Source organism: Hemiscyllium ocellatum, chromosome 11 (assembly GCF_020745735.1).
Source record: "Hemiscyllium ocellatum isolate sHemOce1 chromosome 11, sHemOce1.pat.X.cur, whole genome shotgun sequence".
Taxonomy (NCBI): domain Eukaryota; kingdom Metazoa; phylum Chordata; class Chondrichthyes; order Orectolobiformes; family Hemiscylliidae; genus Hemiscyllium; species Hemiscyllium ocellatum.
This window is the reverse complement of record NC_083411.1, coordinates 100,336-126,528: the sequence shown is the minus strand read 5'-3', so window position 1 is coordinate 126,528 and position 26,193 is coordinate 100,336. Positions and strand designations below refer to the sequence as shown.

Here is a 26,193-nt window from a genome sequence, read left to right as displayed (position 1 = left end):
AAGCACTAGTGGCAGGAGACTCAATAGTTACAGGAACGGATAGGAGGTTCTTTGGTCATGAGTGGGACTCCTGGAAAGTATATTGCCTCCCAGGTGCCAGGGTGCAGGATATTTCTGATTGAGTCTACAGGATTCTGAAGGGGGAGGGTGAGAACCAGAAGTCATGGTGCACGTTGGCATCAATGACATAGCCAGGAAAAGGGATGAGGATCGAAAAAGTGATTTCAGGGAGTTAGGTTGAAAGCTAAAAAGCAGGACAAGCAGAATAGCAATAACAGGATTACTACTGGTGGCACATGCTGATGAGACGAGGAACAGGGAGTGAGTGCAACTAAACACGTGGGGACAGGGCTGGTGCAGGAGGACGGCTTCAGAAACGTAGATCATTGGGGTACCTTCTAGGGAAGGTGAAACCTGTACATGAAAGGCAAGTTGCACTTAAACCGGAGGGGCACCAATGTCCTGGGCAGCAGATTTGCTAGAGCACTTTATGAGGGTTTAAATTAGTTTGGCAAGGGGATAGCAACCAGAGCTCGAAATCAGAGGAGAGGGTAGTTGTTGAACAGGCAGAAATGGAATGCAGAGAGTCTGTCAGGAAGGGATACACAGTTGATAGGACAAAGAGATGGGTTAAAGTGTCTGTTTGAATGCAAGGAGTGTCAGGAATAAGAGCGATGAACTTAGAACGTGGATCAGTACTTGGAACTATGATGTTATGGCCATAATGGGAACATGGGTTGCACAGGGGCAGGAATGGTTGCTAGATGTTGCAGGGTTTAGACATTTTAAAAAGAACATGGAGGGGACTAAAAGAGGAGGGAGAGTAGCATTGTAAATTAGAGAGTGCATCACAGCTGCAGAAAAGGAGTTTTTGTCTTCTGAGTCAGTATGGGTGGAAGTCAGTAACAGGAAAGGAGCAGCCACTGTATTGGGTGTTTTCTACAGACCCCCCCACCCCAATAGCAGCAGAGAGATGGAAGAACAGATTGGACAACAGATCTTGGAAAGGTGCAAATGTAACAGAGTTGTTGTTATGGGTGACTTCAACTTCCCCAATATTGATTGGAACCTCCTCAGTGCAGATGGTCTGGATGGAGGCGATTTTGTCAGGTGTGTCCAGGAAGGAATCCTGACTCAATATGTAGATAGGCCGACTAGGAGAGGGGACGTACTGAATTTGATGCTTGGCAATAAGCCAGGCCAGGTATCAGATCTCTCAGTGGGAGAGCACTTTGGTGACAGTGACCACAAGTACCTCACCTTTACCACTGCCATGGAGAGGGATAGGAGCAGACAGTATGGGAAGGTATTTAATTGAGGGAGGGGAAATTATACTGCTATTAGATAGGAGCTGTGGAGTATCAATTGGGAGCAATTGTTCTATGGGAAATGCACAACAGAAATGTGGAGGCTGTTTAAGGAGCACCTGCTACAAGTGTCAGATAACTTTGTCCCACTGAGACAGACAAGGAATGGTAAGGTGAAGGAGCCTTGGGTGACAAGAGAAGAGGAGCTTCTTGTCAAGAGGAAGAAGGAAGCTTACTTAAGGTTGAGGAACAAGGATCTGGGCATGCTTTAGACAATTACAGCATAGTTAGGAAAGATCTCAAAAATGGACTGAGGAGAGCTAGAAGGTGCACAAAAAAAAGCCTTGGAGGGAAGGATTAGGGAAAACCCAAAGGCATTCTACACATATGTGAGGAATAAGAGAATGATCAGAGAGAGGGTAGGGCTGATCAGGGATAATAGAGGGAACGTGTGCCTGGAGTCTGAAGAGGTAAGGGAGGCCCTAAATGAGATTTTTGTTTCAGTATTCACTAGAGAGGGGTACCTTGTTGATCATGAAAACACCGTGGACCGGGTTAATAGGCTTGAACAGGTTGATATTAAGAAAGTAGATGTGCTGGAAATTCTGGGAAGCATCAGGATAGATAAGTTCCTAGGGTTGGACCAGATATATTCAGGGTCACTACGGGAAGTGAGGAATGAGATTGCTGCGCCTCTGGCGATCTTTGCATCCACACTCTCCATGGGAAAAGTACCAGATGATTGGAGGGAGCTGACGTTCCCCTGTTGAAGAAAGGGAATAGGGAAATCCCTGGGAATGACAGGTCGGTCAGTCTTACATCTGTGGTAAGCAAGGAACCTGGAAAGGATTCTGAGAGATAGGATTTATGACAACTTGGAAAAATATAACTTGATTAAAGAAAGTCAGTGTGGCTTTGTGAGGGGTACATCATGCCTCACAAGCCTTATTGAGTTCTTTGAGGATGTGATGAGACTAGTTGATGAAGGTTGAGCAGTGGATGTGGTGTATTTGGATTTTAGTAAGGCATTTGATAAAGTTCCCCACAGTAGGCTCATTCAGAAACAAGGTTACAGTGGTGCTGGAAAGGCACAGCAGGTCAGGCAGCATCTAAGGAGCAGGAAATTTGACATTTTGGGGAAATTTGGCTGTCTGGATATAGAATTGTTTGGCCAAAAGAATGGAAAGTGTTCCGCCTGGAGGTTGATGACCAGTGGTGTCCTGCAGGGATCTGTTCTTGGGCCTCTTCTCTTTGCAGTTTTTATAAATGACTTGGATGAAAAGGTGATAGGGTGGGTTAGTAATTTTGCTGATGACACAAAGGTCAGTGGTGTTGTAGATAGTTTCAAGGGCTGTTGTAGGCTACAACAAGACGTTGACAGGATGCAGAGCCTGGCTGAGAAATGGCAGATGGAGTTCAACCCTGAATAAATGCGAAATGATTCATTTTGGAAAGTCGAATTTGAATGCTGAATATAGGGTTAAAGACAGGATTCTTGGCAGTGTGGAGGATCAGCGGGATCTTGGAGTCCAAGTACACAGATCTTGCAAAGTTGCCACCCAAGTTGATAGGGTTGTTAAGAAGGCTTTCATTGACAGGTTTATTGAGTTTAAGTGCCATGAGGTTTTGCTGCAGCTCTATAAAACCCTGGTTAGACCACACTTGGAATATTGTATCCAATTCTGGTCACCTCATTTTAAGAAGGATGTAGACGGTTTAGAGGGGGTGCAGAAGAAATTTACCACTCTGCTGCCTGGATTGGAGGGCTTGTCTTATGAAGAGAGATTGAGTAAGTTAGGGCCTTTCACAGTGGAGAGAAGAAGGAAGAGAGGCGACTTGTTGGAGGTGTACAAAGTACTGAGAGTCATAGATAGAGTGGATAGACAGAGACTTTTCCCCAGGGCAGAAATGACTGTCACAAGGGGTCATAATTTTAAGGTGATTGGAGGAAGGTAAAGGGAGATGTCAGAGGTAGGTTCTTTACACACAGTAGTGTGCGCGTGGAATTCACTGCCAGCAGTGCTGGTAGAGTCAGAAACATTAGAGACATTTAAGTGACTGCTGGACAAGCACATGGATGGAAGTAAATTGAGGGTGTGCAGGTTAGCTTGATCTTAGATTAAGATAAATACTCAGCACATCATGGGGCGAGGAGCTTGTACAGTGCTGTAGTATTCTATGTTCTAAATTGCAGCAGAACCTTGATCAGCTGGGGAAGTGGGCTGTGAAATGGCAAATGGAGTTTAGTATAGATTAGTGTGAGGTCTTGCATTTTGGAAAATCAAATCAAGGCAGGAGTTTCAGGGTGAATTGTAGGGCCTTAAGGAGTGTAGTGGAAAAGAAGGGACCTTGGAGTTCAGGTGTATGGTTCTCTGAAAGTGGAGTCACAGGTAGACAGGACAGTGAAAAAGGCAATAGACAATAGACAATAGGTGCAGGAGTAGGCCATTCAGCCCTTCGAGCCTGCACCGCCATTTAATATGATCATGGCTGATCATTCCTAATCAGTATCCGCTTCCTGCCTTATCTCCATAACCCTTGAATCCACTATCTTTGAGAGGTCTATCCAACTCTTTCTTAAATGAATCCAGAGACTGGGCCTCTACTGCCCTCTGGGGCAGAGCATTCCACACAGCCACCACTCTCTGGGTGAAGAGGTTTCTCCTCATCTCTGTCCTAAATGGTCTACCCTGTATTTTTAAGCTGTCCTCTGGTTTGGCACTCCCCATCAGCGGAAACATGTTTCCTGCTGCCAGAGTGTCCGATCCTTTCATAATCTTATATGTCTCAATCATATCCCCTCTCAGTCTTCTAAACTCAAGGGTATACAAGCCCAGTCGCTTCAGTCTTTCAGTGTAAGGTAATCCCTCCATTCCAGGAATTGACCTTGTGAACCTACGCTGCACTCCCTCAATAGCCAGAATGTCTTTCCTCAATTCTGGAGACCAGAACTGCACACAGTACTCCAGGTGTGGTCTCTCCAGGGCCCTGTACAACTGTAGAAGCACCTCTTTGCTTCTATATTCAATCCCTCTTGTTATGAAGGCCAGCATGCTATTAGCCTTCTTCACTACCTGCTGTACCTGCATGCTTGCCTTCATTGACTGGTGTACAAGAACACCCAGATCTCTCTGTACTGCCCCTTTACCTAAATTAATTCCATTGAGGTAGTAATCTGCCTTCCTGTTCTTGCCAACAAAGTGGATAACCATACATTTATCCACATTAAACTGCATCTGCCATGCATCTGCCCACTCACCTAACTTGTCCAGGTCACCCTGTAATCTCCTAACATCCTCATCACATTTCACCCTGCCACCCAGCTTTGTATCATCAGCAAATTTGCTAATGTTATTGCTGATACCATCCTCTATATCATTAACATATATTGTAAAAAGCTGCGGTCCCAGCACTGATCCCTGCAGTACCCCACTGGTCACTGCCTGCCATTCCGAAATGGAGCCGTTTATCACTACCCTTTGTTTCCTATCAGCCAACCAATTTTCAATCCAATCTAGTACTTCACCCCCAATACCATGTGCCCTAAGTTTACTCACTAACCTCCTGTGCGGAACTTTATCAAAAGCTTTCTGGAAGTCCAGGGACACTACATCTACTGGATCTCCCTCGTCCATCTTCAGAGTTACATCCTCATAAAACTGCAGAAGATTAGTCAAGCAGCATTTCCCCTTCATAAATCCATGCTGACTCTGTCCTATCCTGTTACTACTATCCAGATGTGCCGTAATCTCATCCTTTATAATAGACTTCAGCATCTTTCCCACCACTGAGGTCAGACTAACTGGTCTATAATTTCCTGCTTTCTCTCTCCCACCTTTCTTAAAAAGTGGTGTAGCATTAGCCACTCTCCAATCCTCAGGTACCGATCCCGAATCTATCGAATTCTGGAAAATAATCACCAACGCATCCACAATTTCCCGAGCCACCTCCTTCAGTACCCTGGGATGTAGACCATCAGGCCCCGGGGACTTATCAACCTTCAGACCTAACAGTCTCTCCAACACCAAATCCTGGCAAATACAGATTCCCTTAAGTTCAGGTCCTTCAGCCACTGTTACCTCAGGGAGATTGCTTGTGTCTTCCCCAGTGAACACAGATCTGAAGTACACATTTAATTCTTCTGCCATTTCTTTGTTCCCTGTAATATATTCCCCTGTTTCTGTCTTCAAGGGCCCAATTGTAGTCCTAACCATTTTTTTGCCTTGCACATTCTTGAAAAAGCTTTTACTATCCTCCTTTATATTACTGGCCAGTTTACCTTCGTACCTCATTTTTCCTCTGTGTATTTCCTTCTTAGTAATCCTCTGTTGTTCTTTAAAAGCTTCCCAGTCCTCTGTTTTCCCACTTATCTTTGCTATGTTATACTTTTCCTCTTTTAACTTTATATGTTTCTTAACTTCCCTCATCAGCCACGGCCGCCCATGCCTCCTCCTGGGATCTTTCTTCCTTTTAGGAATGAACTGATCCTGCAACTTCTGCATTATACACAGAAATATCTGCCATTGTTCCACCACAGTCATCCCTGCTAAGGTACTGAACCATTGAACTTTGGCCAGCTCCTCCTTCATAGCTCCATAGTTCCCTTTATTCAACAGAAGTATTGTCACTTCCGACTGTACCCTCTCCCTCTCACTGAAGGCTTTTGGCGCACTGGCCTTCATCAGTCAGGGCATTGAGTCCAGAAGTTGGGAAGTTGTAATCCTATTTATCCTTAATCCTATTTACGAAAGATATTTCATGACCCCTTTTAGCCCTCTCAATTCCTCATTTCAGAATGGTCCTGCATTCCCGATATTCTTCCAAAGCTTTGTCAGTCTTCAGTCGCATGGACCTTATGTACCCATCCTTTTTCCTCTTAGCTAGTATCATAATTTCACCTGTCATCCGTGGTTTCCTCACTTTGCCATTTCTATCCCTCATTTTCACAAGAGTATACCTCTCCTGAACTATCTTCAACCTCTCTTTCAAAGCCTCCCACATATTGAATGTGGATTTACCATGAAACAGCTTCTCCCAATCTACATTCCCCAGCTCCTGCCAAATTTTGGTATAGTTGGCCTTCCCCTAATTTAGCACTCTTCCTTTAGGACAATTCTCCTCTTTGTTCAGGAGTATTCTAAAACTTATGGAATTGTGATCACTATTTCCAAAGTAATCCCCCACTGAAATATCAACCACCAATCCAGGCTCATTTCCCAACACCAGGTCTAGTATGGCCCCTTCCGGAGTTGGACTATTTACATATTGAATATAAAACATTATAGCGCAGTACTGGCCCTTTGGCCCTTGATGTTGCACCGACCTGTCATACCAATCTGAAGCCCATCTAACCTACACTATTCCACGTACGTCCATATGCTTGTCCAATGACGACTTAAATGTACTTAAAGTTGGCGAATCTACTACCGTTGCAGGCAAAACGTTCCATACCCTTACTACTCTCTGAGTAAAGAAACAACCTCTGACATCTGTCCTATATCTATCACCCCTCAATTTAAAGCTATTCCCCCTGGTGCTCACCGTCACCATTCTTGGAAAAAGGCTCTCCCTGTCCACCCTATCTAACCCTCTGATTATCTTATATGTCTCTAATAAGTCACCTCTCAACCTTCTTCTCTCCAACGAAAACAGCCTCAAGTCCCTCAGCCTTTCCTCGGAAGATCTTCAAGACATACTGCTCTAGAAAACCCTCCTGGATGCTCCTTACAAATTCTGCTCCATGTAGACCTCTAACACTAAGTGAATCCCAGTCAGTGTTGGGAAAATTAAAATCTATTGAGAATGTGTATCGGGTATAAGCAGGTAGGGAAAGAGTTAAGTTTTGAGTATTTGTGAAACAAGAGGTTCAGCTGAGCATGACTCAGATCATATAAGCATTTGCAGCTAACAATGCAGTGCTGGAGGCAAGGGTAATAGGTTAAGAAGGTGAAAGGTATTCATAACGTGAAGCCAGTTACTCATTGTATAACAGCAGATGGCTTTAATCTTTACTATTTTTACTCGCTGATTGTTGTGGTCACCCAATCAATATGTATGTTGCCTTATCTGGATGTTCCTCCCTGTAAAGTGAATATATAATTCATTAGGAAACTGCTGTTTGAGAGAGAAGACCAAGAACTCATGTCTCTGTGCACATGGGCAATCGTTTTCTCTCTCTCTCCAGGGCCCAGAATAAAGGTGAAGGCAGTAAAACGCTCTGTGTCTCTGAGCGTATTGCTTTGACTGAGGTGGGGAAACAGGATGATACAATCACCACCACCCTGTTGCTCCTTCATCTTTCCATGATCTGTTTACGTTTTTGTACCTCTATCTCACGTTCGCTGTTGGGAGGCCTGTAGTACAGTCCCAACATTGTTACCGCACCCTTCCTATTTCTGAGCTCTTCCAATATTGCCTCAATACACAATAGGTGCAGGAGTAGGCCATTCTGCCCTTCGAGCCAGCACCACCATTCATTATGATCACAGCTGATCATCCTCAATCAGTATCCTGTTCTTGCCTTATCCCCATAACCCTTGATTCCACTATCCTTAAGAGCTCCATCCAACTCTTTCTTGAAAGCATCCAGAGACTTGGCCTCCACAGCCTTCTGGGGCAGAGCATTCCACACACCCACCACTCTCGAGGTGAAGAAGTTTCTCCTCAACTCTGTTGTAAGTGGCCTACCCCTTATTTTTAAACTGTGTCCTCTGGTTTGGGACTCACCCATCAGCGGAAACATCAGCCTCACTGCTTGAGTCTTCCATAGTGCCCTCCTTCAGCACAGCTGTGATATTTTCTTTGACCAGTAATGCAACTCCTCCACCCCTTTTACCTCCCACTCTATTCCAGGTGAAGCATTGATATCCTGGGATTTTTAGCTGCCAATCATGCCATTCCCTCAACCAAGTCTCAGAAATAGCAATAAAATCATGCTCCCAGGTACTAATCCAAGCCCTAAGTTCATCCGCCTTACGTACTATACATATTGCATTAAACCAAACACATCTCAGACCACCAGTCCCTTTGCTTTCATCATCTGCACCGTGCCTCCTCTTCCCCTTAGTCATACTGACTTCATTATCTAGTTTCTTACAGGCTTTAATTACTGCTTCCTTGCTGTCCTCTAACCTCATTTGGTGCCCAACCCCCTCCCCAACAGCATTAGCAAAAGTGCTCCCAAGAACATTGGTTCCAGTCCAGGCCAGGTAGAGACCATCTGATTTGTAATAGTCCCACCTCCCCCAGAACCAGTCTCAATGTCCCAAAAATCAGAACCCCTCCCTCCTGCACCATCTCTCTAGCCACGCATTCATCCTGCTTAATCAGAATATTGGGAAGACTACAAAGCAAACAATAGATAACAAAAAGAGAAATAAGGAAGGAGAGGGTTCAATATGAAGGTAAGCAAGCCAGTAATATTAGAAATGATAGTAAAAGTTTCTTTCAACACATAAGAAACAAACGAGAGGCAAAAGTAGAAAGTGGGCCGCTCCAAATTGATGCAGGAAGGCTTATGATGGGAGATAAGGAAATAGCTGAAGAACTTGCTCACTCTCTCGGCGGAGCAGGTAACAGCTGTCTGGTGGTGTTTTTTGAAGTCGCGGGTATAGTCCAGTTAGTGTTTTTTAACAGTTAAAATTTAAAGTTTTTTTAAGCGCCTAGCGGACCCGGAAGCTGGTGTTGCGCTAGGTTACCTGGGAAGGGTTTTTTCTTATATAAGCGCGCAGGTGAGGAACCCGAGGCACTACAGGGGTAGAGCCTCCCGCCCGCCCTCCTCCTCTAACCTAATAATAAGACCCGTTGTGCTAAGCAGGTAAGTGCTGCATTTTGCTTGTTTGTTTCTTTAGATCTAGTTTTTAAAGTTTACGTTTTAGAGGGATGGCAGCGAAGGCAGTGCAACGTTCCTCTTGCAACATGTATGAGGTGAGGGAAGCCATTAGCATCCCTGCTGATTACATTTGCAAGAAGTGCACCCATCTCCAGCTCCACCAAGACCGTGTTAGGGAACTGGAGCTGGAGTTGGATGAACTGCGGATCATTCGGGAGGCAGAGGTGGTCATAGATCAGAGCTTTAGGGAAGTAGTTACTCCGAAAGTTATAGAGAGATGGGTGACAGTGAGGGGGAGTGGGAGGAAGCAGCCAGTGCAGGGACCCCCTGCGGTCATTCCCCTCAAGAACAAGTATACCGTTTTGGATACTTGTGGGGGGGATGACTTACCAGGGGTAAGCAACGAGGTTCAGGCCTCTGGCACGGAGCCTGGCCCCGTTGCTCAGAAGGGAAGGGTGGAGAAAGATAGAGCGATAGTTCTTGGGGACTCAATAGTGAGGGGCACAGATAGGCGGTTTTGCGGGGGCGACAGAGACTCACGATTGGTATGTTGCCTCCCAGGTGCAAGGGTACGTGATGTCTCTGATCGTGTTTTCCGGGTCCTTAAGGGGGAGGGGGAGCAGCCCCAGATCGTGGTCCACATTGGCACCAACGACATAGGTAGGAAGAGGGGTGAGGATGTCAGGCAGGCTTTCAGGGAGCTAGGTTGGAAGCTCAGAGCTAGAACGAACAGAGTTGTTGTCTCTGGTTTGTTACCCGTGCCACGTGATAGAGAGTCGAGGAATAGGGAGAGAGAACAGTTAAATACGTGGCTACAGGGATGGTGCAGGAGGGAGGGATTCCGGTTTCTGGACAACTGGGGTTCTTTCTGGGGAAGGTGGGACCTCTATAAACAGGATGATCTACACCTGAACCTGAGGGGCACCAGTATCCTTGGGGGGAGGTTTGCTAGTGCTCTTTGGGAGGGTTTAAACTAACTTTGCAGGGGCATGGGAACCTGGACTGTAGCTTTATGGTACAGGACCTTGAGTGTAGGGAGGTTAGGAACAAGGCATCGATCTCAAAGGAGGGTGCCTGTAAACAGAAAGGTGGCTTGAAGTGTGTATACTTCAATGCCAGAAGTATAAGAAATAAGGTAAGTGAACTTGCAGCGTGGGTTGGTACCTGGGACTTCGATGTTGTGGCCATTAAGAGACGTGGGTAGAACAGGGGCAGGAATGGCTGTTGCAGGTTCCAGGGTTTAAATGTTTTAGCAGGGTCAGAGGTGGGGGTAAAAAAGGGGGTGGTGTGGCATTGCTTGTCAAGGATAGTATTACAGCGGTGGACAGGACGATGGAGGAAGACTTGCCATGTGAGGTAGTTTGGGCTGAGGTTAGAAATAGGAAAGGTGAGGTCACCCTGTTAGGAGTTTTCTACAGGCCTCCCAATCGTCCGAGAGAAGTAGAGGAAAGTATTGCGAGGATGATTCAGGAGAAGAGTGAAAGTAGCAGGGTGGTTGTTATGGGGGACTTTAACTTCCCAGATATTGACTGGGAAAGCTATAGCTCGAGTTCGTTAGATGGGTCGGTGTTTGTCCAATGTGTGCAGGAGGGTTTCCTGACACAATATGTAGACAGGCCAACAAGAGGTGAGGCTATACTGGATTTGGTTCTAGGTAATGAACCAGGCCAGGTGTTAGACTTGGACGTAGATGAGCACTTCGGGGACAGTGACCACAACTCGGTGACTTTTACTTTAGTGATGGAGAGGGATAAGTGTGCACTGCAGGGCAAGAGTTATAGCTGGGGGCAGGGAAATTATGATGCGGTGAGGCATGACTTAGGATGCGTGGATTGGAAAAATAGGCTTCAAGGGAAGAACACAAATGATATGTGGAGATTGTTCAAGGAACAGCTAATGGGTGTCCTTGATAAGTATGTACCTGTCAGGCAGGGAGTAAAGGGTCTTGTGAGGGAGCCGTGGTTTAATAAGGAATTGGAATCCCTTGTGAAAGGGAAGAGGGCGGCCTATGTAAAGATGAGGCGTGAAGGTTCAGTTGGGGCGATTGAGAGTTATAAGGTAGCCAGGAAGGATCTAAAGAGAGAGCTAAGAGCAGCGAGAAGGGGACATGAAAAGTCCTTAGTTGGTAGGATTAGGGAAAACCCAAAGGCTTTCTATAGGTATGTCAGGAATAAAAGGATGACTAGGGTAGGTATCGGTCCAGTCAAGGATAGTAGTGGGAAGTTGTGCGTGGAGGCGGAGGAGATTGGAGAGACACTAAATCAATACTTTTCGTCAGTATTCACTCAGGAACAGGACACTATTGCTGATGTGGATATTGAGTCACAAGTGATTAGAATGGATGGCCTTGAGGTATGTAGGGAAGAGGTCTGGGGAATACTGGAAAGGATGAAAATAGATAAGTCCCCTGGGCCTGATGGCATTTATCCTAGGATCCTCTGGGAAGCTAGGGAGGAGATAGCGGAGCCATTGGCCTTGATTTTTATGTCGTCATTGTCTACGGGAATAGTGCGAGAAGACTGGAGGATAGCGAATGTGGTCCCCTTGTTCAAGAAGGGGAGTAGGGATAGCCCGAGTAACTATAGGCCAGTGAGTCTCACTTCTGCTGTGGGCAAAGTCTTAGAGAGAATTGTAAGGGATAGGATTTATGAACATCTGGATAGGAATAATGTGATCAAGGATAGTCAGCATGGTTTTGTGAAGGGCAGGTCGTGCCTCACAAACCTTATTGAGTTCTTTGAGAAGGTGACTAAGGAGGTGGACGAGGGTAAAGCAGTAGATGTGGTGTATGTGGATTTTAGCAAGGCATTCGATAAAGTACCCCATGGTAGGCTAATGCAAAAACTACAGAGGTATGGCATTGAGGGTGCATTAGAGGTTTGGATTAGGAATTGGCTGGCTGGAAGGAGACAGAGGGTAGTAGTTGATGGAATAGGTTCATCTTGGAGTGCAGTTACTAGCGGTGTTCCACAAGGATCTGTTTTGGGACCATTGCTGTTTGTCATCTTTATAAATGATCTAGAGGAGGGGCTTGAAAGCTGTGTGAGCAAGTTTGCGGATGACACGAAAGTCGGTGGAGTTGTGGACAGCGAAGAAGGATGTGGCAGGTTACAGCGGGATATATATAAGTTGCAGAGCTGGGCAGAAAGGTGGCAAATGGAGTTCAATGTAGCTAAGTGTGAAGTCATTCACTTTGGTAGGAGTAACAAGAAGATGGATTACTGGGCTAATGGTAGGCTACTTGGTAGTGTGGATGAGCAGAGGGATCTTGGTGTCCATGTACACAGATCTCTGAAAGTTGCCACCCAGGTAAATAGAGCTGTGAAGAAGGCATATGGTGTACTGGGCTTTATTGGTGGAGGAATTGAGTTCCAGAGTCCTGAGGTCATGTTGCAGTTGTATAAGACTCCGGTGCGGCCTCATCTGGAGTACTGTGTGCAGTTTTGGTCGCCATACTATAGGAAGGATGTGGAGGCATTGGAACGAGTGCAGAGGAGGTTTACCAGGATGTTGCCTGGCATGGTAGGAAGATCGTATGAGGAAAGGCTGAGGCACTTGGGGCTGTTCTCATTGGAGAAAAGAAGGTTTAGGGGAGATTTGATAGAGGTGTACAAGATGATTAGGGGTTTAGATAGGGTAGACACTGAGAACCTTTTTCTGTTAATGGAGTCAGCTGTTACTAGGGGACACAGCTTTAAATTAAGGGGTGGTAGGTATAGGACAGATGTTAGGGGTAGATTCTTTACTCAGCGGGTTGTGAGTTCATGGAATGCCCTGCCAGTAGCAGTGGTGAACTCTCCCTCTTTATGGTCATTTAAGGGGGCATTGGATAAGCATATGGAGGTTATTGGGCTAGTGTAGGTTAGGTAGACTTTGGTCGGCGCAACATCGAGGGCCGAAGGGCCTGTACTGCGCTGTATTTTTCTATGTTCGATGTTCTATGTTCTATAACTTGCTCTGTATCATTCTTCACAGTGGAAGACAGGAGTAATATTCCAACAATTTTTAGATTAGATTACTTACAGTGTGGAAACAGGCCCTTCGGCTCAACAAGTCCACACCGACCCGCCGAAGCGCAACCCACCCATACCCCTACATTTACCCCTTACCTAACACTAGGAGCAATTTAGCATGGCCAATTCACCTGACCTGCACATCTTTGGACTGTGGGAGGAAACCGGAGCACCCGGAGGAAACCCACGCAGACACGGGGAGAACGTGCAAATTCCACACAGTCAGTCGCCTGAGGCAGGAATTGAACCCAGATCTCTGGCGCTGTGAGGCAGCAGTGCTAACCACTGTGCCACCGTGCTACCCAAATTAAAGAGAATCAAGGAGCAGAGCTGAGTGTGGTAGCCATTACAAAAGAGAAAGTGATAGAAAAGCTAAAAGGTCTAAAAGTTGATAAGTCTCCTGGCTCTGATGGGCTACATCCTAGAGTTTTGAGGGAGATGGCTGAAGAAATAGTGGAGGTGCTGGTTATAATCTTTCAAAAGTCACCGGAGTCAGGGAAAGTCCCAGATGATTGGAAAATCGCTGTTGTAACCCTCTTGTTCAAGAAAGGATCAAGACAAAAGATGAAAAATTATAGGCCTAACCTCAGGTGTTGGTAAAATTCTAGAATCCATCATTAAGGATGAGATTTCTAAATTCTTGGAATTGTGGGGTCGGATTAGAACAAGTCAGCGTGGATTTCGTAAGAGGAGGTCATGCCTGACAAACGTGTTTGAATTCTTTGAAGAAGTAACAAGTAAGTTAGACCAGGGAAACCCAGTGGATATTACCTATCTAGACTTGCAAAAAGCCTTTGATAAGGTGCCTCACAGGAGGCTGCTAAGTAAGTTGAGAGGCCATGGTGTTTGAGGTGAGCTACTGGCATGGATTGAGGATTGGCTCTCTGACAGAAGACAGAGAGTTGGGATAAAAGATTATTTTTTGGAATGGCAGTTAATGACAAGTAGGGTCCTACAGGGTTCAGTGTTGGGGCTGCAGCTGTTCACTTTATATATTAATGATCTGGATGAAGGGACTGGGGGCATTGTGGCGAAGTTTGCAAATGATACAAAGTTAGGCAGACAGGCAGGTAGTTCTGAGGAAGTGGGGAAGCTACAGAAAGATTTAGACCATTTAGGAGATTGGTCCAGAAATAGCTGATGAAATTCAACATGAACAAATGTGAGGTCTTGCACTTTGGAAAAAAGATTACAGGCATGGACTATTTTCTAAAGGGTGAGAAAATTCATAAAGCCAACGTACAAAGGGATCTGGGAGTGCTAGATCAGGATTCTCTAAAGGTTGACTTGCAGGTTGAGTCCATGGTTAAGAAAGCAAATGTAATGTTGTCATTTAACTCAAGAGGGTTGGAATATAAAAGCAGCGATATGCTTCTGCGACTTAGAATTAGAGGGGGTCAATTTAGAATGGAAATGAGGAGACATTTCTTCAGCCAGAAAATGATTGGCCTGTGGAATTCATTGCCACATAGTGCAGTGGAGGCCAGGAAGTTAAATGTCTCCAAGGCAGAGATTGATAAATTCTTGATCTCGCAAGGAATTAAGTGTTGCAGGGAGAACCTAGAACATAGAACAATACAGCACAGAACAGGCCCTTCGGCCCACAATGTTGTGCCGAACATTTGTCCTAGCTTAAGCACCTATCCATGTACCTATCCAATTAAAGGTCACCAATGATTCTGACTCTGCCACTCCCACAGGCAGCGCATTCCATGCCCCCACCATTCTCTGGGTAAAGAACCTACCCCTGACATCCCCCTTATACCTTCCACCCTTTACCTTAAATTTATGTCCCCTTGTAACACTCTGTTGTACCCAGGGAAAAAGTCTCTGACTGTCCACTCTATCCATTCCCCTGATCATCTTATAAACCTCTATCAAGTCACCCTTCATCCTTCGCCGTTCCAATGAGAAAAGGCCTAGCACTCTCAACCTATTCCTCGTACGACCTATTCTCCATTCCAGGCAACATCCTGGTAAATCTCCTCTGCACCCTCTCTAAATCTTCCACATCTTTCCTAAAGTGAGACGACCAGAACTGCACACAGTACTCCAAATGTGGCCTTACCAAGGTCCTGTACAGCTGCAACATCACCTCACGACTCTTGAATTCAGTCCCTCTGCTAATGAACGCTAATACACCATAGGCCTTCTTACAAGCTCTATCCACCTGAGCGGCAACTTTCAAAGATCTATGAACATAGACCCCAAGATCCCTCCACTCCTCCACCTTACTAAGAACCTTACCGTTAACCCTGTATTCCGCATTCTTATTTGTCCTTCCAAAATGGACAACCTCACACTTGACAAGGTTGAACTCCATTTGCCACTTCTCAGCCCAGCTCTGCATCATATCTAAGTCCCTTTGCAGCTGACAACAGCCCTCCTCACTATCCACAACTCCACCAATATTTGTATCGTCTGCAAATTTACTGACCCACCCTTCGACTCCCTCTTCCAAGTCATTAATAAAAATTACAAACAGCAGAGGACCCAGAACTGATCCCTGCGGAACTCCACTTGTAACTGGGCTCCAGGCTGAATATTTACCATCTACCACCACTCTCTGACTTCGACCAGTTAGCCAGTTCTCTATCCAACTGGCCAAATTTCCCACTATCCCATGCCTCCTGACTTTCCGCATAAGCCTACCATGGGGAACCTTATCAGATGCCTTGTTAAAATCCATGTACACTACATCCACTGCTCTACCCTCATCCACATGCTTGGTCATCTCCTCAAAGAATTCAATAACACTTGTGAGGCAAGACCTACCCCTCACAAATCCTTGCTGGATGTTCCTAATCAAGCAGTGTCTTTTCAGATACTCATATATCCTATCCCTCAGTACCCTTTCCATTACTTTGCCTACCACCGAAGTAAGACTAACTGGCCTGTAATTCCCAGGGTTATCCCTATTCCCTTTTTTGAACAGGGGCACAACATTCTCCACTCTCTAGTCCCCTGATACCACCCCACTGATACCACCCCGGTTGATAGTGAAGACGAAAAGATCATTGCCAATGGCTCTGCAATTTCCTCTCTTGCTTCCCACATAATCCTAGGATATATCCCGTCAGGCCCAGGGGACTTGTCTATCCTCAAGTTTTCAAAATGCCCAATACATCTTCCTTCCTAACAAGTATCTCCTCTAGCTTACCAGTCCATTTCATACTCTCCTCTTCAACAAAACGGTCCCTCTCACTTGTAAATACCGAAGAAAATTACTCATTCAAGACCTCTCCTATCTCTTCCGACTCAATACACAGTCTCCCACTATTGCCCTTGATCGGACCTACCCTCATTCTCGTCATTCTCATGTTTCTCACATACGCATAAAAGGCCTTGGGGTTATCCTTGATCCTACCTGCCAAAGATTTTTCATGCCCTCTCTTCGCTCTCCTAATCCCTTTCTTCAGCTCCCTCCTGGCTATCCTGTATCCCTCCAACGCTCTGTCTGAACCTTGTTTCCTCAACCTTATGTAAGCCTCCTCTTTACTAGACTTTCAACCTCCCTGGTCAACCACGGCTCCCTCACACGACCACCTCTTTCCTGCCTGACAGGTACATACATATCAAGGACACGTCGTATTTGTTCCTTGAAAAAGTTCCACATTTCAATGACATCCTTCCCTGACAGCCTATGCTCCCAACTTATGCTCCCCAGATCCTGTCTTACAGCATCGTAATTTCCCTTCCCCCAATTGTAAAACCTGCCCTGTTGCACGCACCTATCTGTCTCCATAACCAAGGTGAAAGTCACAGAATTGTGGTCACTATCACCAAAATGCTCACCCACTAACAAGCCCATCACTTGTCCCAGTTTGTTCCCAAGTATCAAATCCAATATGGCCTCTCCTCTGGTCGGACAATCTACATACTGAGTCAGAAAAGATTCCTGGGCACACTGCACAAACACCGCCCTGTCCAATCTACTTGATCTAAAGAGCTTCCAATCAATATTCGGGAAGTTGAAATCACCCATGACTACCACCCTGTGGCTACTGCACCTTTCCAAAATCTGTTTCCCAATCTGTTTCTCCACATCTCTGCTGCTATTGGGGGACCTATAGTAAACACCCAACAAGGTGACTGCTCCTTTCCTATTTCTGACTTCAGCCCATACTACCTCCAAAGGCAGATCCCCTTCAAACTTCCTTTCTGCAATCGTTATACCATTTCAAATTAGCAATGCCACCCCCACTCCTTTTTTACCACCCTTCCTAATCTTACTGAAACATCTGTAACCAGGAACCTCCAACAAACATTCCTGTCCCTCTTCTATCCACGTTTCCATGATGGCCACAACATCATAGTCCCAAGTACCGATCCACACCTTAAGTTCACCCACCTTATTTCTGATACTCCTTGCATTGAAGTATACACACTTGAACCCATTTCTGTGGTCGCAAGTATTCCCTGTCAGTGCTACCTTCTCCACAGCCTCCCTACATTCTTGGACATCCTGAAAAACAGCTAACCTACTTGCTGGACTACAAGTCCGGATCCCATCCCCCTGCCAAATTAGTTTAAACCCCCCCTGAAGAGTGCTAGCAAACCTAACTCCCAGGATATTGGTGCCCTTCTGGTTCAGGTACAACCCGTCCTGCTTGTACAGGTCCCACTTTCCCCAGAATGCAGTCCAATTGTCCAAATACCTGAAGCCCTCCCTCCTACACCATCCTTGCAGCCACGTGTTCAACTGCACTCTCTCCCTATTCCTTGCCTCACTGTCACGTGGCACCGGCAACAACCCAGAGATGATGACTCTGTCCGTCCTAGCTTTTAGCTTCCAGCCTAACTCCCTGAGCTCCTGAATGACCTCCCCACCCCTCTTCCTACCTATGTCATTGGTGCCAATGTGTACCACGACTTCTGGCTGCACACCCTCCCCCTGAAGGATTCTGAAGACATGGTCCGAGACATCTCGGACCCGGCACCCAGGAGGCAACAAACTATCCGAGAGTCTCGCCCATGTCCACAGAACTGCCTGTCCGTCCCCCTAACTATAGAGTCTCCTATAACTAGCGCTCTCCTCCTCTTCCCCCTTTCCCTTCTGAGCCTCAGAGCCGGACCTCGTGCCAGAGACCCTGTCACTGCAACTTACCCCTGCTAGCACCCCCCCCCCCCCCCAATAGCATCCAAAGCAGTATATGGGTAAGCGAGAGTGCGGGTAAGTAACTTTGAAATGCCCATCAGTTATGATTTAATAACGGAGTGGACTTGATGGGCCGAATGGCCTTACTTCCACTCCTATGTCTTATGGTCTTATGATTGAGGTCTACAAAATCATGAGAGGTATAGACAGGGTGGATAGCAATTAACTTTTTCACAGAACTCAATTACTCGGGGTCACGAGTTTAAAGTGAGAGGGGAAAGGTTTAGGGGAGATATACGTGGGAAGTTCTTTACGCAAAGGGTGGTGGAGGCCTGGAATGCGTTGCCCGTGGAGGTGGTAGAGACGGGCACACTGGCATCATTTAAGATGTATCTCGACAGATACATGAATGGGCAGGGAATAGAGGGATACAGATCTTTAGAAAATAGGTAGCAGGTTTAGATAGAGGATCTGGATTGGCACAGGCTTGGAGAGCTGAAGGGCCTGTTGCTGTGCTGGAATTCTCTTTGACTCTATAACTGTATATCAGGAAAGGATGAGCAAGTGGATATTCACTCAGGGGAGGCAATTGCGTTGCGATGTCTTTGGACTGGTAATCCAGAGGCCCTGGCAAATGTTCTGGAGACATTAGATTTAAATCTCACCATGGCAAATGGTGAAATGTGAATTCAGTTAAATTTGGAATTCGAATCTGGTCAAATGATGTGTAACTATTGTTGTAAATATCACTAACGTCATTTAGAGAAGGGAACCTGCCATCCTTAACTGGTCTGCCTTATATGCAAATGCAGGACAGCAATGTGTTTGACTCTTAACCGTTGTCAAGGCAATGCTGGTTTTTACATTGACACCCACAACCATGTGCAAGAGCCAAGAGAAATATCCTATCTTGGTAGGAAAGCACAATGATCTGAGGAGATTATTTTGTGAAGTATGTCAGAATTGTAATTTAAGTGGGAATTCACTGCAGAGGCAGGGAGGAGCTGCTGTTTTTTTATGTTGCTTTCCAGCCTCCCAAGTATCTTTTGTCTACAAGGTAAGAAACTGAAGCAGAAGTATTCTTATCAGCAACAAAAATATATGATTGGAGGACACAAGTAGTTAGGAAAGTAAGTGTGACAGTTTAGGAATCAACAGGTGCCAGAGTATTTGCTGTGTCATGTGATGGGGGAGGGTGTGTAGAAATGGGTGGATGCACTTACTGGGGGAGTAGAGGCTGGGGATGATAAAGGAGTGTGCTCCAAGTAGTGTGAGAGTGGGGAGAAGAATACTGCAGGAGAGGTAAAGGGGTGCTAACAGCAGAAAGACACCCAAGGGCAGAGGGGGTGAAGGAGGCTTCAAGGAGAAGTTACAGAACTGTTGACAAAGGAATAGGAGAAAGTGAGGACTGCAGATGCTGGAGATCAGAGCTGAAAATGTGTTCCTGAAGAAGGGCTCATGCCCGAAACGTCGATTCTCCTGCTCCTTTGGATGCTGCCTGACCTACTGCACTTTTCCAGCAACACATTTTCAGTGTTGACAAAGAAATACCTAATGAACTGGGAACCACAAAAACACAGGTAGTGAATTTCTTCCAAATGGGCATAGAATCTCTAGCTCTCAACAAAATGGCACAAAACGTAGATGCATTGTGTACTGTAAGAAGAATATTGTTAAACTTCAAAAGAACTTGGATAGATTGATGGAATGGGTGGATAAATGACAGAGAAACATGAATTGGTTCATTTTAACAGCAATATCACAGAGAAACAGTATAAAACAAAAACGTACAGAAGCAGGAAGGTTATCTGCTTACTCTTGCTAAACAAAGAACTAGTTAAGTCAATTAACTAAAATAACATCTTTTTAAAAGGGCAATGTAAAAAAAAATAAAAACTTACAAGTAGATTTGTCAAATTCAAAATACTATTTATGTACCTTGAAGGCTGCAATAACCAGCTGTTGAGGAATGCCTAAAGTGTACCTGTGGATGCTGTGTACCCCCAGATTTGAGACATTTAGGTGCAAACAAAGGCACAGAAGAGAGTAAGGCAAATCAGGAGCATGGGGTTGAAATGAAAACAAAACTTAAGGAGCAGCCTACCTGGTGGAATGGGGCTGCAATCTGCTGCAACCTTGTTCAGATGTGGGACATGGACTCCTCAAGGCCACAAAAAAAGTAGAGGTAGCCTGACAGGTCGCGATCATCTTTTGTCGCATGGGACTGTTTCATGTAACACCCTCCACTTCAGGCCCCCAACAGTAAAGAAGAGGATTCTCACATGGATAGGCTGTCATGGTGACATGCCCTACCTCCAGATGGTAGGATGGAATTCTGTCTTGTGTTTAGATGTGGAGATGCCAAAGTTGGAAGGCAGTAGACAAGGTCAAAAATCAAACAATAGTAGGTTGTAGTCCAACATGTGCCAATAAATACTGGATCTTATACATCCTATCATACCATGCCCGAGGAAGGAGTGGAGCTCTGAAAGCTTGCCATTTCAAATAAACCTGTTGGACTATAGCCTGGTGTCATTTAACTTTTGACTGTGTCCAGATGGTGGATGAGGTCAAGGAAGTGAAGGATGTTTAGCAGCGACCCGTACAAGAAACCATGTGCAGAATGGAATGGCATTTCCTTCTGAGAAAGGAAGTTCCAGAGTGAGCTGAAGATGTGGGACAACGGTTCTGCAAGAGATTTTGGATCCGAGAGTCAGTCTAAAATTTTGTCCAAACGGTAATTTGTTCAGACGGGTGTCCAGCACATTCCACAGACAGCTTGACACTACGTGTGCAGTGATAGATTCCTACAGTACAGCAGAGGCCCTTTGGCCTACTGAATCTCCATCGACCTATCTACACAACTCTCACTTTGTAGCACTTAGTCCATCGCCTTCAATGTTATGATATTTCAGGTCCTCATCCAGTTACTTTTTAAAGTTTATGAGGTTTTCTGCCTCTAGTGCCATCAATCAGTACTGCATTCCATATTCCCATCACTCTCTCGTTGAAAATAAAATACCCTCTCCTGCCCTTCACCTTGTTATTGAGCTTTGAACTAAGGAAGGCAGCTGCTATCTATCCATTCAGACCATGCACCACGATAATCTATACACTTCAGGCAAGTCCCTTCACAGCCTTCTCTGCTCTTTGGAAGATAACAGTCTTTTAACCCTCTCTTCATAGCTAAAATGCTCCAACTGTGGCAACATTCTGCTGAATTTCTTTTGCACCTCCTCTAATACAATTGCATCCTTCTTATACTCTGTCAACCATAACTATGCACAGTACTCCAGCTGTGGTCTAAATAAAGTTTTTTACAGTTCCCTGCTATTATAATCTATGCGGTTAAAAAAAGAACAAGTCTGAAAACGCCTGCTCTCAGAAGCTAAGCAGACTCAGGCCTGGTTAGTACTTGGATGGGAGACCGCCTGGGAATACCAGGTGCAGTAGGCTTTTAAAAAAAAGATTCCTGATGAAGGGCTTTTGCCCGAAACGTCGATTTCGCTGCACTTTGGATGCTGCCTGAACTGCTGTGCTCTTCCAGCACCATTGATCCAGAATTATAATTTATGCCTCAACTGAGAAAAGCAAATGCCCTATATACCTCGGTAACCGCCCTATTAGCCTATCCTGTCACCTTCAGGATCTGTGGACAAGTGCCTCAAGATCCATCTGAGCTTCCTAGTGTCCTGATCGAGTACTCTCTTGTCTTTTACTTTTTCCAAAGTGCATCATCTCATTTTTCAGGGTTAAATTGCATCTACTTTCATAGACATTAGTTTTCGTAGAATCCCTATAGTGTGTAAGTTAGCTCACTGAGCTTGAGGGTTTGTTTTCAGACGATTCGTCACCATGACTAGGTAACATCATCAGTGAGAGTCTCCAGTGAAGTGCTGGTGGTATGTCCTACATCTCTATTTACAGGTCTTGGCTTCTTAAGGTGTGTGAAACCATTTCCAGTTCTTTATTTCAAGGGAAGGTAGATAGGGTCTAAATTGATGTGTTTATTGATGGAGATCTGGTTAGGATGCCATGCCTCGAAGAATTCTCGTGCATGTCTTTGTTTCATCTGTCCGAGGTTGTGTATGTGTTGTCCCAGTCAAAGTCGTTCTTGCTTGATGTGGGAGATTAGGAACGTGTCGGACACTCCTGACTCTTACACTTGCAAGACGTATGTCCAATTGCAGCTCTTGTTTGACCGCATGACGACTCTGGAGCTGCGGATGGACTCACTGTGGAGCATCCGCGATGCTGAGGAGGGCGTGGATAGCACATTTAGTGAACTGGTCACACCGCAGATTAGGATTGCTGAGGGAGACAGTGAATGGGTGACCAAAAGAGAGAAAAAGAGTAGGAAGGCAGTGCTAGTGTCCCCTGCGGTCATCTCCCTCCAAATTAGCCATACCGTTTTGGATACTGTTAGGGGAGATAGCTCACCAGGGGAGGGCAGCAATTGCCAGGATCGTGGCGGGCATTGCTGTTCAGCAGGGCAGGAAAAAGACTCATAGGGCCATAGTCATGGGGGATTCTATTGTGAGGGGAGTAGGTAGGCGGATCTGTGGCCGGAAACGGGACTCCCGGATGGTATGTTGCCTCCCAGGTGCTTGGGTCAGGGATGTCATCGATCAGCTGCAGAGCATTTTAAAAGGGGAGGGTGAACAGCCAGTTGTCTTGGTGCATATAGGCACCAACAATATAAGTAAAAAACGAGGTGAGGTCCTTAAAGAAGAAATCAGGGGGTGCTAGGAGACAAGTTAAAGAGGAGGACCCCAAAGATAGGGATCTCGGGATTACTACCAGTGCCACGTGCTATCCAGCATAGCAATGAAAAATAAGCAGGATAAACACATAACTTGAGGGATAGTGTAGGAGGGAGGAGTTCAGATTTGTTGGACTTTGGGACCAGTTCTGGAGAAGGTGGGACTATTACAAAATGGACAGTCTACATCTGAACCAGACTGGAACCAATGTTCTTGGAGGAGTTTTGACTACTGTTGGGTAGGTTTATGGTAGGAGACTGGGAACCAGAGGAGAAAACAAGTAGGCAGGGAGGTGGAGACTAGAGACTGTAAGAATCATGAAGATATCATTAATAAAGAGAAGAGTGGGCAGACAGCAGATGAACGCAAAAGAACTGGTGGCCTGAAATGCAACTACTTTAATGCAAGGAGTATAGTATGTAAGGCAGATGAACTCAGGACTTGGATTGGTGCCTGGGAGTATGACGTTATTGCAATTACAGGGCTTGGTTGAAGGAAGGGCACGATTGGCAACTAAATGTTCCAGGATATAGATGCTTCAGACAGGAGAAGGAGGGAAGTAAAAAGGCAGGGGGGAGGGGGGTGGAGTTGCATTGCTGGTCAGGGATGATATCATGGCTGTGCTAAAGGAGGGCACTATGGAGGGCTTGGGTAGTCAGGCATTATGGGTGGAGTTGAGAAATAAGAAAAGTGCAGTTACATTGTTGGGGCTGTATTACAGACCTCCCAACAGTGAGGGTGAGGTAGAAGAACAAATAGGTAAACAGATTATGGAAAGATGTCGAGGCAATAGGGTAGTGGTGATGGGAGATTTTAATTTTCTCAACATTGATGCTAAATGTATCCCAGTCAAAGGTCTGGATGGGCTAAAATTTGAAAGAAGCATCCAGGAGAGTTTTCTAGAGCAGTATGTCAATAGTCTGACGAGGGAAGGGGTCAAATTGGACCTGGTACTGGGGAGCGAGCTAGGCCAGGTGGTAGAAGTTGTGGTGGGGGATTTCTTTGGGAGCAGTGACCACAATTCTGTAAGTTTTAGAATACTCGTAGATAAAGATGAGTGTGGCCCTAAGGGAAGAGTGGACTAAACTGGACTAAGGCTAATTATTATCAAAATTTGGCATGAGCTCGGAAATGTGGATTGGACTCAGCTATTTGAAGGGAAGTCCACATTTGATATGTGGGAGGCTTTCAAAGATAGTGCAGGATAGGCATGTCCCATTGAAGGCAAAGGATAGGAAAGGCAAAATTCATGAACTGTGAATGACAGGAGAAATTGTATGACTAACCAAGAGGAAAAGGGAAGTGTACACAAGGTCCAGGCAGCTAAGAACAGAACGGGCTCTGGATGAATATCAGAAGAGTGGGACAAGTCTTAAACGAGGAATCAAGCGAGCTAAAAGGGGTCATGAAATAGCTTTAGCAAGCAGAATTAAGGAGAATCCCAAAGCATTATATAAGAATCAAGCGGGAAACTAGAGAAAGGATTGGTCCACTAAAACATAACGGAGGAAGGCTGTGTGTCAAACCTGAGAGAATGGGTGAGATTCTGAATGATTACTTTACATCAGTGTTCACTGAGGAGAGGAACATAATGAGTCTTGAGATTAGAGATAGAAGTTTGATTAGTCTGGATCATGTTGACATAGTAGGGAAGATGTGTTGGGTAGGCTAGAGGTTATTAAGGTGGACAAATCCCCAGGACCGGATGGGATCTAACCTGGGTTGCTGAGGGAGGCGAGAGAGGAAATAGCTGGGGCCCTGACAGATATCTTTGTGGCATCCTTAAATACAGATGAGATGCCGGAGGACTGGAAGTTTGCTCATGTTGTCCCCCTATACAAGAAGGGTGGTAGAGATATTCCGGGTAACTACAAACCAGTGAGTCTGATGTCGGTGGTGGGAAAGTTGCTGGAGAGTGTACTGAGGGATACACTCTATTTATCTTTAGAAAAGAACGGGCTTATCTGTGAGTTTGGTTTTGTGCGGGGGAGATCGTGCCTTACCAACTTAATAGAATTCTTCGAGGAAGTGACCAAGTTGATCGATGAAGGAAGAGTTGTTGATATCATGTATATGGACTTTAGTAAGGCGTTTGATAAGGTTCCCCATGGTAGACTAATGGAGAAAGTGAAGTCACATGGTGTGCAGGGTGTTCTAGCTAGGTGGGTAAAGAACTGGTTGAGCAACAGGAGACAGAGAGTAGTAGTTGAAGGGAGTTTCTCAAATTGGAGAAAGCTGACCAGTGGTGTTCCACAGGGGTCAGTGTTGGGGCCACAGTTGTTTGTAATATACATAAATGATCTGGAAGAGGGCACTGTTGGTATGATCAGCAAGTTTGTAGGTGACACGAAGATTGGTGGAGGAGCAGAAAGCATAAGACATTGTTAGAGAATACAGGAGGATGTAGATAGACTGGAGAGTTGGGCGGAAAAATGGCAGATGGATTTCAATCCAGACAAATGCGAGGTGATGCATTTAGGCAAGATGAATTCTAGAACTAATTATACAATGAACGGAAGAGCCTTGAGAAAAGTTGATGAACAGAGACATCTGGGAGTGCAGGTCCATTGTACCCTGAAGGTTGCTGTGCAGGTGGGTAGAGTGGTCAAGAAGGCATAAAGTATGCTTGCCTTCATCGGACGGGGTATTGAGTATAAGAGTTGGCAAGTCATGTTAAAATTGTACAAGACATTGGTTCGGCCGCATTTAGAATACGGTGTAGTTCTGGTCGTCATATTACCGAAGAATGTGGACGCTTTGGAGAGGGTGCCTGGTATGGAGAAGGTTTACGAGGATCTTGCCTGGTGTGGAAGGTGCTCGCTATGAAGAGAGGTTGAGTAGGTTAGGTTTGTTTTCATTAGAAAAAAGGAGATTGGGGGGGGGGGGGAGGGAGCTGATTGAGGTTTACAAGATCATGAAGGGTATAGAAAGGTGGATAGAGACAAGCTTTTTCCCAGGGTGAAGGATTCAATAACGAGAGGTCACGCTTTCAAGGTGAGAGGTGGAAAGCTTAAGGGAGATACACGCTGCAAGTGCTTCACACAGAGGGTGGTGGGCATGTGGAACGTATTGCCAGCAGAGGTGGTAGAGGCAGGCATGGTAGATTCATTTAAGATGCGTCTGGACAGATGCATGAGTAGGTGGGGAGCAGATGGAGATAGATGCTTAGGAATTGGGTGAC

At 45.5% G+C, this 26,193-nt stretch overlaps 1 protein-coding gene across 1 annotated transcript in view; it reads left to right on the top strand.

Annotated features, from left to right (window-relative positions):
• LOC132820338 (glypican-6-like) overlaps positions 1–26,193 on the top strand; it is a 207,406-nt gene that overhangs the window by 97,371 nt on the left and 83,842 nt on the right. The gene's annotated exons all lie outside the window — the stretch shown is intronic.